The sequence below is a fragment of the Talpa europaea genome (assembly GCF_964194135.1).
Source record: "Talpa europaea genome assembly, chromosome: 3".
In the NCBI taxonomy this organism is placed as follows: Eukaryota; Metazoa; Chordata; class Mammalia; order Eulipotyphla; family Talpidae; genus Talpa; species Talpa europaea.
The window spans coordinates 148,576,717-148,593,329 of record NC_140069.1 but is presented as its reverse complement, the minus strand read 5'-3'; positions in this window follow the sequence as shown (position 1 = coordinate 148,593,329).

The following is a 16,613-nucleotide window of genomic DNA, read 5'->3' as shown; positions in this document are numbered from 1 at the left end:
CCGTGGAGCAGGACCAAGTGGAGCCAGGAAGGGATGGACAAATTAGGTTGGGCAGTCTGGGAAGGCTGCATGGAGGGGGTGGTCCTTGGCCTGAGAACTCTTCAAGGGTTTGAGGAGGTTACATCTGGGCCCTTGCGCAGGCTGGGAATTACTTACTTGCGGCCCTGGAGAGTAACACAGCAGCTTTACTGCCCAGGAAGGACGATGGACAGGGGTCACAGAACCAGCCACGTGCCTGCGCCCCCTCTCTCCCCTCCCCTTCCCTCCCGCCTAGGCCCCTCAGCCCCTCGGCCTGCACCCTTCCTGCAGCCCCGCTCCAGGGTGATGGCCAGGTCCTGGGGTTCACCCTCAGGCTTTTTAACAACAGCCAGAGATGCCAGCTTTTCCTCTAGGTTTTATTAACTGAAAAGGGCTGCGATCCTGCCGGGGAGGGGCTGAAAGTGCCATCACGAAGGGAAAGGAAGCCCCGACGGGCAGCAGGCAGCTCTGAAGGGAAGGCACATGCAGAGCGTGTCCCCTGTGCTCAGTGGCCGCCAGCCCCAAAGTGAATTAAAAGGGCAACCGAAACCAACACACAGACGCCAAGGAAGGTAAAAGTTCCGGGGTGAGACATCATCCAGCTACGGACTCTGAGGAACCCCCTCATCACCCCTGAGCTCTGGGTCTCTCTCAGCTCTTGCTTCTGCTTTTCCACCTGTGCCTGCACCTTGGCCTGGAAGTCCCTGAGCTCCTGCCCGCAGGCCCCGCCCCTGCCCCGCAGCAGCAGCAGCTCAGCCTGAAAGAAGAGGGCATTTCTGAGGTGGGCACCCTGCAGCTCCCTCTCCAGCTGCTCCACCAGGGCCATCAGCTCCCCCAGCTGCGCCCTCTGCTCCTCCCCCGTGGCCCGGTTGTTGAAGCCTCAGTAGCGCCTCCCGCACTCCCGGACCAGCGCCCGCAGGCTCTGGTTGTCTGTATCGGCCACGTAATCGTGCAGGGACCCGTCGCCCAGGTCGTCCTTGTGGGTGAACAGGACGATCGCGTGTCTCATGGCTTCTGCCCCGAAGACCTCCTTCACCTTCCTCGCGGCCTGCGTGTCCTGCTCCGTGAAGCGGCCCAGCTGGGTCACCAGCAGCTGCGCGTGGGGCCCCGGGGGCGGACAGCAGGTAGCAGTCCCCGACGTCCTGGGCTATCTCCCTTGTCCGGGCCTCTGCCTCAAAGATGGGGGGCGTGTCGACCACCAGGAGGCTCCTCCCGCTCCAGGTGCCCGCCTCCCTCTGGCACTTCCTGGTCACGGCCTGGGCCCCCAGCCAGGACTCGAACACCTGCCGGCGGAGGATGCTATTCCCGGTGGCGCTTTTCCCGCAGCCCGTCTTGCCCACCAGCACAAGCCTCAGTGAGGACGAAGCTGTGATCCTGTCATCTCCTGCCCAGCCTGTGTGTGAAAGAAAGAGGGAGCTTTTTGTGCCCTACTGAGTAATTCTGAGGATTCTGGTCACAGCTCCTCATGGATGCCCTGGGCCTCTTTCCAGATGGACAGTCCTATTGGAACATGTGTCAAGTTTTGGAGGCAGCTTAGGAGGCCCTTGGGCAGAAGGGGACCCCCAGGGCAAGCCGAGGCTGTACCTGTAACAGGGGGGTCCCCAGGAAACGGGGAGGTTCCAGGTTTCCTGTGCCATCCCAGGGAGGGTGGAGCTGAGCAGAGAAAGAAGCTGCAGAGGAGACTGAGGAAGAAGGGAAGCAGGATGGAGCCAGAAGGAGCCCTGGAGGAGGCACATGGAGCAGAGACACGTGAAGAAGCTGCGCTTGTATTTTGGTCGTGGACGGGGTGACACAGATGTGGGTGAGACCCGTGGGGAGGTGCCAGTGGCAGTTTTTGTCTTGATTTTGATTTTGCTCTTTTCCCTCCAGACGTGTCTGGTTGTTTCTGATCCTTTTCTGTGGGTCCCACTGGAAGATGCCTTAGACTTGTGACAGGCTTTGGGGCCTTGCTGTGGGCCAATCCTGCTTGGGTGGACTTTTACCCACAAGGGGACGGGTCACTTTGGGTGCTTGATTTAAAAACAAGATTCTTTGGCTTTCTTGTGTTGTTCATTAAATGTATTAAAGATCCTTCCCATTAAAGTCTCACATGTTTTCTGTTGATGTGGCGGATGGCAGAACCCATTTAGAGCAGGCAGGTTTGTGGGGCCTGGGCTGCCCCTCTCCCTGCCCTGTAACATACCCACAGCCCAGAGTAAGTCCTGCTACTCCAAGGAGGGGACCCCATGCCCATCCTCCAGAGCAGCCCCCAGGCCTGCAGGAAAAGGGCTTCCATGGATGGTTCTTACCAGCTTCAGGCTGAATAATGTGGATTAGAAGTCAAGAGTGAGAAAACCCCCTGGTGTGCTCGGGTGGAAGCACCCACAGCTCAGCCTGGGGAGAAAGGAAGTCTCCGAGGTCACAGCCTCGTGACCTCCACCCAGGGTCAGTTTGGGGTGTGTGCCCTTTGGGTGGGGAGTTGGGTGTTGAAATGGAGAAGCCTGAAGGAGAGCCTGGCAGTGGCCTCGGGTGGGTGGGGAAGATGTTCCAGGACATGTGCTGGGAGGATCATCTACTGGGCTGACGGGAATCCGGGAAATTATAACAAAAGTGGAGCTGGAGAGGGAGCCATGGAACCAAGAACTAGCATGGTGAAGGGCTGAAGAGGGTGAGAACGCAAGGATTCCCGCGTTTGGTGAGCCCAGATGAATTTAGTTCATTTCAGGCTCCTCAGATCGGTGGTTTATTCCTCCTGCTGCAGTGGTTTTCCTGTCCTTCAGGAGCCTGGATGCTTTGCAGCAAAATGAGAACTACACCTCCGCGGGGGAGGTTTCCTCTCTTCAGCTGAGAGCAGAAGCAGCAGCAGAAATCATTGTCTCACAATTCAGTTCCAAACCCTCCGCCCTGTGGCCAGAAGTTTCATCTCCACGTTTCCCACAGGCCGTGCAGGGCGCCCCCCCCCAGGGCGTGTGATGGTGGAGGGCAGGCGGGGGACAAAGGGCAGCTGCCTCTCTCGCCTTCAGGTTAAAACCACTGGCTTCTGCTGCCTAAGGGAGGGGCAGGGGCATGTGGGGGAAATAGTGAGCCCCCCACACCCCCAGGGCCGGAGGTCTCCAGGGCTTTGGGGCTTTCTCACCTTCAGCCATAGTCCCGTAGCTGCTCTTCTGATGTCCTTCCATTCCCTTCTGGAATAAAAACAGAAATGAAAAGTCAAGAAGGTCTGAGAACACCTCACATTCAGACACCTGAGCATCGTTATCCTCGGGGAACTATCTCCTTGGGCCATTTTCTGATCCTATTTTATTTTCAAGCATCTGTAAATCACTCAGCAGCGGTGGGGGGAGGCTGTGTCACACCCTGGACTGGAGCGTCTCTCTCCCCTCTTCTCACTCCTTACGAGAAAGCAGAAACTGTTTTTAAACAAATCCACGGAGGGTCTCCTCTCCCCTTGAGAAAGCATGAAATGAAGAAGGCATTCCCCTGGGGGGACAGGGGCCAAGCGCCCTAAGAGTCTCCTCCACTCCTCTGGCCCATCCCTGTGTTTTCCGGGACCCAGGTCACGGCTCTAGTCCCGTGAGTGTGAGTCTGTGACACTTTCCCCCACAGGCTCGGCCAAGAAAGGGATGGATTTCTTCCATCCACTCCCCTGAACTCGGGTGGGCCTCAGGGTGATTCCCTCATCTTGTCACCATGAGTGTGTATTTGGGGAGAAGGGGGCAGAGGGGACGAAGGAACATGTAGCTCATGGGGTGGGAGATACTGAGGCCACATCTGCCCTATGGGGCCTCAAGGACCTGCTCCCCTCCCCAGGGTCACTGGGCCACGGATACTCCAGGACGGGCTGCGGGGAGGGAAATGAGAAGTGAGAGGGTAAGATGAGGTGTGTATCCTGGCCTGGTTCCCGCAGCAGGGGAGTGCTGGGGGCTCCCTTTTCCTATCTGACAACCGGGTTGAAAATATTGCTCCAGCTTTATGGAACCCTGCGTGGCCCCGAGACCCACTGGGCTAAGAAGTAGAGGATCTGCTGGCCCAGGCCGGCGCGGTGGCCGTGGCTGAGTGTGACTGTGGGGTGCTTCTTCCCACACTGGTTTTCCACCCACCTAGATCTGCTCTTGCCCAGAATGCTCCCACCATCGCCCGGAGTTGGGGTAACCTGTGTGAGACCCCACCAGAAACCAGTAGCAGGAGCTAAGATGCGCACATCCATGGGGACCCTCCCTGGCTCCCCTTACCAGGCTCAGTGCTGCGGGCTAGCTGCTCCGAGGCTGTGGGCAGCGGGACAGGGAGGTCCTTGGGAAGAGTCCTGTCTGCCAAGGGACAGACCCGGGAGCCAGTGGTGCTCAGTGAGGGCGCAGCAGGAAGCCTGGCGGATGCAGTTAAGGAGGAGCCTGCGTGTGGCTGAATGGCGCAGAACACAGCTGCAGGGAGAAGAAAAATGGGGGGATTGAGGAGTGTGTCCCCAGCCCCCCAGCAGAAGGGAATCTGCTCCCGGGGTCATGGTCAAACTGTCACAAACAGGACCAGGTCCTAGGAGACTCAGCTCCCCTTAACCAGAGCTTCCTGCTAAACCTGCCCTAGTCAGGCCCCTCCCATTTCCTTTTCACAACTTGCTAAAATAAGCCCAATTTGGAGGAAAAAAATTAAGAAGGCAAGGACCAGGTCTCAGGTTCAGAAAGGCCTCCCCTCCACCCTGAACAGCCCTTGTGGGGTCGCCGTCAGCCCCCTCGGCCCCCATCCCGGGAGTACCTGCCCTGGCGACTCTCCGGGCCCTGCCTCCTCAAGCTGCAGCCACCAGAAGGCTCCTGCTGACCAGGGACAGAGAGGGCTGCCGTCCCCAGGGGGCGGGGAGAGCCGCTCCCAGGAGGCGCCTCTGACCAGCTCTCCATGCGCTGCAGGGCGGCTCTGCGCTCCCACTGGTCAGACCAGCCTGTGCTCAGGGGCTGTTGCTTAAGGGCGTGTATTCAAGTGGGGACCCCTGGCCGCGCCGTTTGTCTACCCAGGGCTCCCCGAGCGCCATGAGCGTGAAACCACCAAGCTGCACAGTGAGCCGGAGAGCACAGTGCGCGCGGCCAGGGGCCTCTCCCGAAATCTGTGCGTGTCTCCCTCCACATCTGAAGTAAGAACAGTCGGGGGAAACAACTTAAAACAATCGCTTGTTGACCCAGAGCCTCTCCAGTAAAATGAAGGGAAAGAGTGATTTTATGATCCACTGAGCACTGAGCTCGGGGGCCGTGAGGCGCAGCACAGACAAACCCCAGAGACGGCCCAGCCCAGGAACCCTTCTGTGAAAACCCCCTGCATCCATGGTCTCAGGATCAATCACGCTGGTCCTCACACGCCAGGGTCAGCCAGCCCACTAGCTGTTACCCACAGTTCATCTCACACTCACACGGTGATGGGGAGTGGGCGCCTGTGTTCACTAATTGCCTTTATTCAAAGGAAAAGTCAACTTTTTGTATCTTTATGACGAGAGTTGGGGCTGCAGGGAGCTGGGCGCCTTGAAGTCAGGCTCCTCCCCTCGCTCAGAGCCCGCGTGGATGCTCCCTGCCTTCAGGCTCACAGAGATGCCTCTCCCGTCCTTGTTCTACACAGACAGTCACAGCACCTCGGAGTAAAGATTTGATTATGTCCCTTCCAATCTGCGTGATTTTTCTGTCTTTTCTTTGTGGCCTGTGTCGCTGGCTGGACGTCCTTTCTGCTGCTGAGCACAGGGAGGAGGATGAAGCTGAGCTTGAGGGAGAATCATCGTCTTACACCTTCTTTTCTTACTCGCTTTCAGCCTCTGTGCTTTACTGATGACTAAGAGATCTAAAGTCTCCCCATATAACTTTGCATTTGTCTATTTAGCCTTTTGATTTGTTTCATTTTTCTTCCTGTATTTGGAAGCTACTGGGGGTGGATCATGTTTGGGACTGCTGGGTCTTCCTGGAAAGTCCACACATCAGCCTTAGTAACGTCTGTCTTTATTGTTCACAATAGTCCTTGTTCTATGGACGAACTTTCTACTCATAAAGCAATTCCGTTTTCTTTTCGTAAGTGTGTTTATGGTATTCCTTTCCCCGTTCTTTTACTTTCACACTGTGTTGTTATGCTAGGCAGAATTCTAGGATGGGGCCCAAGATCATGCCCCACCCCTCCACTGCTGTATACATCCCTGGCTCACCCCCTCCCCTTGCGTGTGGGCAAAAGTGTGAATAAGGTGGATGTTACTGTCTTGATTACATGGCAAAGAAAAGAGACTCTTAATGACATCTATACATGTAATTAAGCTTCCTAATCAGCTGGTTTTGGCTTAGTCCAAGGGAGGCTTGTGCTGGATGGGTCTGGCCTCACTAAGAAAGGGATTCTCCTGCCAGCTTGGAGGAAAGAAAAACATCCATGTTGTGAACTGCCTATGAGGAGAATCAGCCTCCAGGAGACTCTAGAAGGACCATAGTCCTGTAACTGCAAATCACTCAATTCTGCCAACAACCTGAGTACATTTAGGGAAGGGCCTGGAGCTCCTGGTGAGAACACAGCACGGTGGTACTTGGTGGAAACTGAGCAGAGGGCTCGCGTAAGCCTGGGACCTAACCCACAGACACTGTGCTATAATAAATGTAGGTTGCCTTACGCTCCCAGGTCTGTGTGTGTCCTTATTTTACAGAGCCTGGCTGATTGGCGAGGCCGCAATAGAAAATGAGTGCAGTAGTAGTATTTACAGGGAGTTTCTTGTAAATAGCATATAACTGGTTTCTTTCATCCAGTGTTATGGTCTCTGCTTATTATTCTGGGGCATTTAACCATTTATCACAGTCTACCTGTAAAAAATATTAGACCACTTCATGTGTAGTTTAAGAAACATAATATACTTGTGATTTCTCCCATATATTGTTTGACTTTTAGGTATGTTGTAAATTCCCCAATGCATTATTACTATTTTTGCTTTAGGTAGTCAATTAATTTTGAACAACAAAATGTTAGAAAAATGTCTTTCATATTTATCTTCTTTTTGGCATTTCTGGAGCTTTTATTTTCCTTATGTAAGATAAATTTATGTTTGGTATCATTTATTACTTTTTGTACAAAGAACTTCCAATATTTCTTGTAGTCCAGGTAAGCTGGCAAAGAATTATCTCAGCTGTTATTAGTGAGCTAGTCTTTATTTTACCTTCTTGTTTGAAAGATTTCTTTATTGTCTATAGTAATCTGTCAAACAGAATTTGCTTGCTCTGCCAATAAAGCATTCACACGCCTCTCCTACAGAGAATTCCTGTAAACCATTAAGGAGAAGATTTTCAGTTCATTGCAGCTCCACACACAATCGCCAAGACATGGATACAATCTAAGCACCCCCAGCAGAGGAGCGAGTCGAGAAGACGTGGTCTGTAACACAGTGGAGCACTACTCAGCCATCAAAAAGATAAACTCGTGACATCTGTGCCACGTGGGTGGCGCTGGAAGGGATGATGGTAAGTGAGCCAGGAGGAGAAGATAAATACCGGAGGGTGTCACTGGTGTGTGGAATCTAGAGAAACCAAACACAGGGTCAGACAAAGACAAACATGAAAACCAAGCCTTGAAGCTGACCAAAGATCTGGAGCATCTAGAGGGACAGAGGGAGGGAGAGGAGGGCAGGGGCAGGACACAGTGGACGCTGGGGAAGGGCCATGGTGGCTCAGTGACGGGAGTGCTACTGCATCTGAGCAGGGACATCCTCTACCATCAAAACCCTACCAAGGATGTCAAGCAATGGCTCTGCAATGAAAGAGAAAGAGCAGAAGGAAAGGAAGCAAGAGAGGAAGACAGAACATCCTTGTTGTTTTTCAGTGGGTGGTACTTGTTAATATCAGCCCTGATGGGCTCAGCCAGGGTCTAAATTTTTTTTAATGCTCAAAATAAAAATCCTTTTCTCTTTGCCATGAGTCCATTTTCTACTAAAACATGACTGGTGGTTTCTATTAGCTGCACGCAGACTACTGAAACACCCGAAGGATGCTTTAAAGTTAGACACATTTATTTTCAGACTGTGGACAGACAGTCAAAAGGGGAACTTGAAAACTTAAGAAGTGAGCCGGAGCCTGTGTGAAACTGAGCAGTGTTCCAAGCTCCTGTGTCTTTAAAACTGGCTCTGAAATGCCGGCTTCCTTGGGAATGAAATTCTCATTTCCCCGCTCAGCTCTGGGGATGCCGTTCCTGTCTTGTCCGCTCCCCTAAAGGCGGTTTATCTGACATATGAGGACTCAGGAAAATGCTGCTACTAAGATAGTTCATAGAAGTAGAATCACAGATCATGTATTCATTGGAATTTTCAATCAAGAACTTTGAAATAGCTGTTCCAGAATCAGCCCTTCAACCTGGCCGACCAGCCGGGGCTGGGGGTCTTGAGCTCCGGCTGGCGAGGTCAGGTCAGCTGTCCGTGTCCAAGCCTCCTGGGTGCCTATAACGCCAGGGTTAGCTGCACACTCTCTTTTAGGAGCATTGTGTGCTTTTCTGGGAGTTCTTCTTATTTCCCAGTGAGCTCATCAGTCATAAAGATTCTGCTTATTTTATCTGCATTGAACAGGAGGAGGCTTCAGAAGGTCCAGCCCACCCCACCCCTTGTCTGGGGGTTGGCTTGTGTGTTTCAGGCTCCCTGGGCTCAGTGTCAGGGATGAAATCTGGCTGAGCCTCCGTCAACACTAAGCACCTGTGATGTATGTGAAACAGACTGTCCGGGAGTGAGCGGGTCTGCGCGTGGCTGTGGGCCCTGAGTGGGCTCCACTATAGAGTAAATGCCCGTGTGTCCACCCACCATCCTCTGGGGACAAAACCACAGGACAGAATCAAGGACATGATCTCAGGACCTTCACAGCTGACTTATCACTATAATTTTGTTATATTCTGTTCAAATGTAGCTTTTATTTTATTCTATTCAGTAGCAGTAGTATTTTAAAGAAGAAAAAGTTTCCAGAGGCGTACATTGACCTTAGAGATTTGCAAATGAGAAGAATATTATATTTACAGTTTTCAAGGTTTCTGTCGCTATATTTCAAAATAGACAGTAACTTAAAATGACCTGGTTCATTGATGAAGAGAGTGATGTAAAGATGTAAACACTCACAGACCCTCACATACTGAGGCCCCGGGGACCCTCCTCCACCCCGACGTGAGCAAACACGGGTCTGGCCTATGGCCGAGGAGTCCTGCCTCTCAGGGCCGCGGTCTTTCCCAAAATCATCACAGCCTTTTGGGGAGCAGCCGGCCACATCGACAAGCCAGAGAGCAAGCGGGCAGAGCACAGGACAAGTCTGAACACAAACCGCATATTTGTACCATCCATGGAGCAGCAGGAAGAGAAATTTGCCAACAACAGAGACACAACAAAACAAGCAGCAGCGTCCTGCTCGGGGCTCTCGCCAGGCGGTTCTCCCTGGCCGCGGCGGGGCCCCTCTCTGGACCTCATGGCCTTGGTCGGGCTCCCCGCGAAGGGCTCCGACCTCCCCCTGGCCCGGTGACCAGGCCGTGCAGCTCGTGGGTGTCGTGCGCCCCCGGTTCTCCAGCCCCGGGCCTGGATCCGGGCCACGAGCTCCGGGACCAGCTCTTCGGCTCGCGGCCTTCGGGCGGGTGGTGAAGGCGCCGACGCGGCCCCACAGCGGCCAGCAGCTCCCCCAGGGCCCTGTTGTCCGGCCCTGCAGCCTCCGTCAGGGCCCCCCTGCAGGTCCTCCTGGCGGGGAAGGGGAGCCCGGTGGGGCCAGCGCGGCTCCCCGAAGCCCCCCCTCACCCCGCGCGTCCTGGCGGTGAAGCGGCCCCGCTGCGCCCCCAGCAGCAGCGCGCGGGGCCGGGCCGAGAGCGAGAGCAGCGCCCCCTCCCGGCACAGGGCGTCGGGGTGGCCCCCCGGAAACACGTCTGGGTGTCGATACCCCCAGCTCTCGCGCCCCGGGTTCCCCGGCTTGGCTGGCCAGTCCCGGGTAGGCCTGGGCGCCAGCCTGGCCTCGAGCGCGGCCCCCAGGAGGTGCTCCCCGTGGCGCTTCTGCGGGTCCCGGTCTTGCCCCCCGGGACGACTCCCAGCGGGGTGCTCCGGCGCGAGTCCCCTCGCGGGGTCCTGCGAGGTCCAGCGGGCGGGTCACCCGGGGCGGCCTGCGGGGGTTCACCAGGCGGGGAGACGGAGACGCTTCACCGGGCGGGAGGGGCGCAGCGCCCTGGGGCTAAAATGGACCCGACGTCCCCAACCTGGGCGGCTTAGGGTTTCCAGGGCCTGGGAGTGCTGGGCCTGCAGGGGCGCCCCCTGGGTTCTTGAAAAAGGACCCCCGGGGGAGAGGGGAGAGGAGAGGAGGTGGCTCTCCTCCTGGGAGACGCGCCCGGCTCTCCCGGCTGCGGGTTTCCGCCGTGGAGTCCCCAGGGAGTGCGGGACCTGATCCCCCACCCTCCCTGTGCGGGCTCTCCGGGGCTCCCGGGCGGCCTCCGCGGGCCCAGAGCTGCCGCACCCCAGCCGGCCTGGCCTCGGGGTCCCTCCCTCAGGGTAGCAGCCGCGGCCGCGCCCACCCCCCGGCCAGGGCGCTGCTGGTGCCGCGTCCGGCCCGACACCGTCTGCGGGAAAGACCCCCTGGACGCCCCTTCCAGGCGCGGGTGTCCGAGCGCGGCGCGCGGGGCTCTGGGGGAGAAGCTGCTGCTGCTGCTGCTGCTGCTGGAACACGGGCCCGCAGTGACCCCTTCCAGGCTGCTCCCTCGAGGCACCGCAGCCGGGGGCGCCGGCCCCGCTCCCGGCACCAGGGGGCTGGACACACAGACCGGGCCCGGGGGAGGCGGGGACCCGCGGGCTCTGCGGGGGGGAGGGAGGAGCCCCGGGGGGCGCGGGCGAGGGAGCCCCGGGCGGGGACGGGCGGCCACCGCATGTCCAGCGGGTCACGGAGGCCGAGGGCGGGGCCGCGGGGGGCGGGGGAGCCCCCGCAGCGCCGGGACCAGACCCCAGGCCGCGCTCAGGGCCCCCGCGGCGGGGGCTCGGGCCGGCGGGCCGGGCCGGGGTCTCCTCATCCCGGGGCCGGGCCGTGTCCTCCGGGCGGGGCCGGGGCGGGCTCGGGAGGGCGAGGCCCGCGGAGAAGGACGCGCACGGCCGCGCCCAGGCCGAGCCCCCCGGAGCCGCGGGCTGTCGGGGGCCGGGGCGGGAGGGGCGCAGGTGAAGCCTCAGGTGGGACCCGGGTCAAGGAGGGGTCACGGGTGGCCCCGCAGGCCGGCTACGACCGCGCGCCCTGGGCACAGCCAGGGTCCGCGGCTGCCCCTCCGCCGCCCGCGCGGGGGGAGGGACCCTCGGGAGACGGAGCCCTCGGGCCGGGGCGGCGCTGGCGGGGGCGGGGTGGGCGCGGGGCGCGGTGGGGGGCGTCGGGTCCCCCTGAGCTCTCCGGGGCGCTGGGCCTCCCCCCGCCCCAGAGGACGCGGGTCCCGTGAGCTCCACCCCGAGGTGCCGACTGGGCGCTGCCAGCCCACCCAGAGCTGCGCCCCCCCCTGTTTTTTATGAGAAAGGAAATAAATTTTAATGAATTAATTACGTGATCACTCAATTTCAAAAATAGTTTTTAAAAATAAGGTTTCTCCATCTCCCCCGACCCCCCGTCACTACTCTCCTCCTCTGCGGGGCGACACTGCGCAGGCCTTGCTGGCTGAGGGGCCAGAGGACACCCCAGGGAGGGGGGTTGCACCGGTGGCCCCAGGAGGAGTCTGGGGAGGGGGGGAGTGAAGGTGAGGACGGGGCTGGGGCCGCAGGGAGCTCTCGGTGCTCTGGGGGCGGGGGGAGCCCCAGGAGGCGGAGGTCAGGCTGTGCAGACTCGAGGCTGGAGCGGGAGGCGGGTGAGCTGTCCGGGACCCGCGTGTTTCCTGAGGGAAGTGGGAGCCGCCCGGGGCTGACTGTTCCCGTGAGACCGGGGTCGGTGTGGGGGTGGGGAGCCCTGTCCCCCCTCCGGCTTCAGGCTGTGCACAGAGCAGCTCCCCAGGCCTGCTGCTGCCCCTTCAACCCCCTCAGTCCCCCCCCCCCCTGCAGTGCAAGAAGCAGCGCTGTGGTCCCCAGAGCCCTGGCCGTGACCTTTGAGGGGCCCCTGCTTCCTGACCCCATCCTGACACCTCCACGTTCCCAGCAGGGATTTAGCTGCCTTGGGGCCACGGACCGGCTCTCTGCCCTCAGGCGCGTCAGAGCCTGATTTCATCTTAAAACAGGAAAAGCTCACACACTCCGGAGACAGTCGGCACTGCCTGCTCGGAAGCAGGAGCCCGGGGTTCAGGGCCGCAGCTTGTGCAGAAGCACCCGGAGCGCCGAGGCGCACACGCAGGGGCCTTGCTGGGGTTCTCAGTCAGAAGGAGTCGGTGGAGCCTGAACAGTGGATGTCCAGGGTCACCCACGCGGTGCCACTGGCGTGCGGCCAAGGGCCTGGCTTTGAGAGTCGCTGCTGACCTGGGCGCTCTGGCATCTGCATGTCCAGGCGGGTCCCCACCCACGGGGTCCCAGCTGGGAGCTGGGGCTGCACCAACAACCAATGCAAGTAGGAGGTTCTCCCCGAGGCCCCTCCACTCCTGGCCCTGGTCTTCACACAGGCCTTTCAGGCCGCTCCTCCTCACCCACGAGGCCCAGTGAGAGGACCCCAATTTGGCTTTCTCCCCCGAGGCCGCTGCATTTCTGGTGCCCTCCCTCCCTCCCTCTCTAAGGAGCGCCTCAGCTGGCCTGATCCGAGGCCGGGCTCCTCCACGCGCCTGAGCACAGCGGCTGTCCCGCTTCCCCACCATCACCCGAGGGAGGCTCTGTTCCTGCACACGTGCTGGCCTCCACTCCAAAGTCTGCTTCCCTGAGTTGGGGGGGTCAGGACGTTGCCTCTCCCCAGGTGTCCAGGTCCAGCCGATGCTGGTCGGCGGCCACAACTGATGGCGGGGATGTGGACACAGCAGGTGGGCCGAGGAGCCCACGGGGCCCCGGGAGGAAGTGGGCCCTTGGTGTATCCCCAAATAGAGTCAGAGGTGTCTGCTGTGCCCCATGGGCCAGGGGAGGCGGTCGGGGCAAGAAAACCCCACTCTGGCTTCGCCTGGTGTCTTCACACATGGCCGAGAGGACAAAACCAACACCCGAGGAGAGACGGACGGAGTCCGGGGCCTGGTGGACAGGCGGGGAGGAGGGGCCTGTGCCCTCGGGCTGGGGTGAGGACGTCACTCAGGGGCTGCCCCCGAAGGAGGGGTTTGGAGACGTGCGGGGCTTTGGGGACAGCCAGGCAGACGGGTGGGGGACACGGCACAGGAGGATGACTCGGAGGCAGAGAGCATGACCTGGCGGGGAGAGCAGGCGGGTCGCCCGAGAAGGAGGCGCAGGCGCTGTTGGTCGTCCAGGCGAGCCCCGTGCTTCAGCTCCGCTCGCGGGGCGCCGTCAGCAGCATGGAGGTCGGCGTGACTCCTGCTTCCGTGTCAGCACAAAGACGCAAGAGAGGGAGAGTCAGGCCAGGGCTGCTCAGGGGCTGGGGAGGGGCCAGGCCTGCGCCTCCTCTCCGGCCCCCACGGCCGCGGCTGCGTCTCTCAGAGGCGGCAAAATGGCGGGAGCTGGGCTGGGCCGAAGCCTGAGCCTGACGCGCACCCGAGGGCCCCAGAGCCCGACCCGGGACCGCGGGGAGGGTCTCCTGAGCCGCAGACGTGATGAGTTTGAGCTCTGTAGTCTCGGTGGCTGCAGGATAAGTAGACAAGTGGAGCTGGGGCCGGAGGGACGTTACCTTTCACCCCCAGACACTCCCTCTCCCTCCTCCACACCCCGAGTCCCCCAGTCCCCATGGCGAGTCTGGGCCTCCTTTTCCCCTTCCCTCTCCCCTCCTCGCACCCTGTCAGGAGCGTCCTGGGCCCGTCCTCACTGTGCGCGGGGCCTGGGGCAGCAATGCCTGGACACTCCCCCTCAGTCCCGGCCTGGGCTCCCGACAGGCCCCGGAGGCTCCAGGCCTGAGACCCCCAAGGGAGAGCAGAGCCCCTGGGTCCCCGGACAGGCTGACCCCTGTGCCCAGGGGGCTCCTCGGAGAGCTGCCACACAAGTGAGCACACTCGCACATGTATACTCATTCACACACGTGTACTCACACACATTCACACTCATACATGTATATGCACACTCACACATGTATACTCATTCACACACATATACTCACTCACACACACGTATACTCACACTCACACACCTGACCACACACACTCACCCTCCACCCATATTCAGTGGACATAGGGGCAGATTCCGGCTCCACCTGAGAAGTCCCTGGGGCTGCATCAGCCGCCTGCTGTCCATCCACGTCAGGCAGGGACACAGACCCCACCGCTCAACGGCGGGAGCAAGGTCAGGGTGCAGGGACAAGGAAGATGAGACACTGCCACGGCCTCACATGGGGACACACATATCACATGAGTGTCACCACAGACTGGGAAGGAAGCTGAGGTTGACATTACTCCCAAAACATGTGCCATATTCTTGACAGCATCTCCATGACCCAATTCACAATGTCGTCAAACACTGCACCTAGCTTCGTCCTCTACATTTTTTATTTGCTCTTCACATTGCCTCCACAGCACTGCGATTTTTCTTTCCCTGTCTCCCTGGGGTTTATCAGCATCTTCTTCTTCCACCTGTTTAATTTTATTATTCAATTGATTCGTGTAGATTTTCTTCAAGTTCCCCACCTTTTCTTTGAGCTTTTTCTCTATATCCTTGTAGATGTTGTCAGAGAAGCAGGCCCCTCTGTTGCTCTGCACGATGTTCTCTATCAGCTCCACCAGCTCCTGCACCTGAGCCTCCTTCTTGGCCTCCCCTGCCCTGTTGTTGAAGGCGCAGCAGCCCCCAGCCTCCCTGATGATGCTTCTTGGCTTCACACCCGCCTGTGCTATAAACTCGCTCAGGCTGCGATTCTCCAAATCTTCCTTGCCCATGAACAAGAAGATCATGTGCTTCATGATGGAATCCCTGAAGAGGTTCTTGATAAACACCACTGTTTTCTGCTCCTCCTCTGTGTAGGGGTTGGACAGCCGCATCACCATGACTATAGCGTGGGGCACTGGCTTATCTCCATACAGATGGTGATCAGGCTCTCCTTGGTGTCAAAGAACCCCGGGGTGTCAACCACAAGAAGCCCCCTCCCCCGCCACACCCCGGCTGCGGCCTGGCAGTGCTTGGTAACAGCGTGGGGACCAAATTTAGATTCAAATACTTTTTCCCAAGGATGGTGCTTCTTGTGGCACTTTTCCCACTTCTGGTCTCCCCACAAGCACAATCTTCAGAAGGTCAGCCATGGTCCACCAGGAGGTCTGAAGGGCAGGTACTTTTAAGATTTTAATAAGAAATAAAAAAAAAGATTCAGATAAATATCCGAATCTTCATGTTCTCTTTGCACACCCTGCTGGTTGTGTAAATGGCGCCCGTCTCCTAAGGCAGGGGTTCACTGAATTCACTCTCTGGTGTCGTCTTACTGCTCTGGTGTCTGCTGACGGGGCCTCTGTCCTGTGAGGAAAGCAGCGCCCACAGTGTTACATCTGTTCCTCCTTTTTCCTCGTGAGTCACACATTTTCTGATCTCGGACAGACTCGGGTATTTGCTTTTGATCTGAAACCTGAGGGAGCTGGTGGGAGCACGTAGTGTTCCCTCTAGGGAAGAGCTGGTTAAAAAGCAGGAGCATCGGACACTCAGAGTGTGGGCTGGTTGGGGGACAAATCTGGTTCCACCTGGCTGTGGGCTGCTGGGCCAGGGGGCTCAGCCGAGGGGATAACCCCTTGGGGCGGGATGTGAGCACTGCCTGGTGTTTGTGCTCGCTCTTTGGCTCTTTGTACACGGTGAGCAAGTCTGATTTTTCTCAAGTTATCCAGAAAAGATAGATAAGTTTGATGTCATTGTTTTAAAAATACTCTGATGTTTAGAAAGACCAATCCGGGGTGTCTTGTGATCTATAGTGACCACGTGTTTGAGGTGAGTTCTGGCATCTGACTCAGAAGTTGAAAAGCTGTTCCTCCGCTGGCTGCTAACAGATCAAGTCATCTCTTTCTGAAATTGCCTGTGTGTGTTGCTAAATGCAGGGGATCCTTGTGGGCCCAGGGAAAGGACCGTGACTGTGAAGACTCCACAGAGAAAGTACTGCCACAGGGAGCCTCAGCCTGGGAGCTCCCCCTGGACCATCCCATCCTGCCCTCGGGTCCAGACTCCCCTCACTACTCAGGTTAACCCAGAGAGGGGGAGAACAAACCTAATGATTCCTCCTAGGAGGTGAGCATCCTGACTCGGGCTGTAGCAGAAAAGACCGTGCCCCGTGCCTCCCACCTGTGACCCCAGCACAGCCCTCGGGGAACGTGTCAGGAAAGGGAATCAGCAGCGTTGTAAGCAATGGCGCATCCTGACTAAGTGGGGTTTATTCTAAGAACCGAATGGTGAGGTGGGGCTGGGGGAAGCTCAATAGGGGAAATTTGCCCATATGATCCATTAATAGTTGTTCATTTTTAGAACATTCCCCAAAATATGAATCGCAACACCCTTCATGATCTATTTGTCTATCCATCTAGCACCAGAGATAGCAGCTCCCTTAGCTGGACATGCTCTCACTCCCAGACTGCGTTTTTTGGGGGTGGACCCCTGGTCAGTGTAAGGAAAAGCAACAAGCACAGGGATGGGAGGG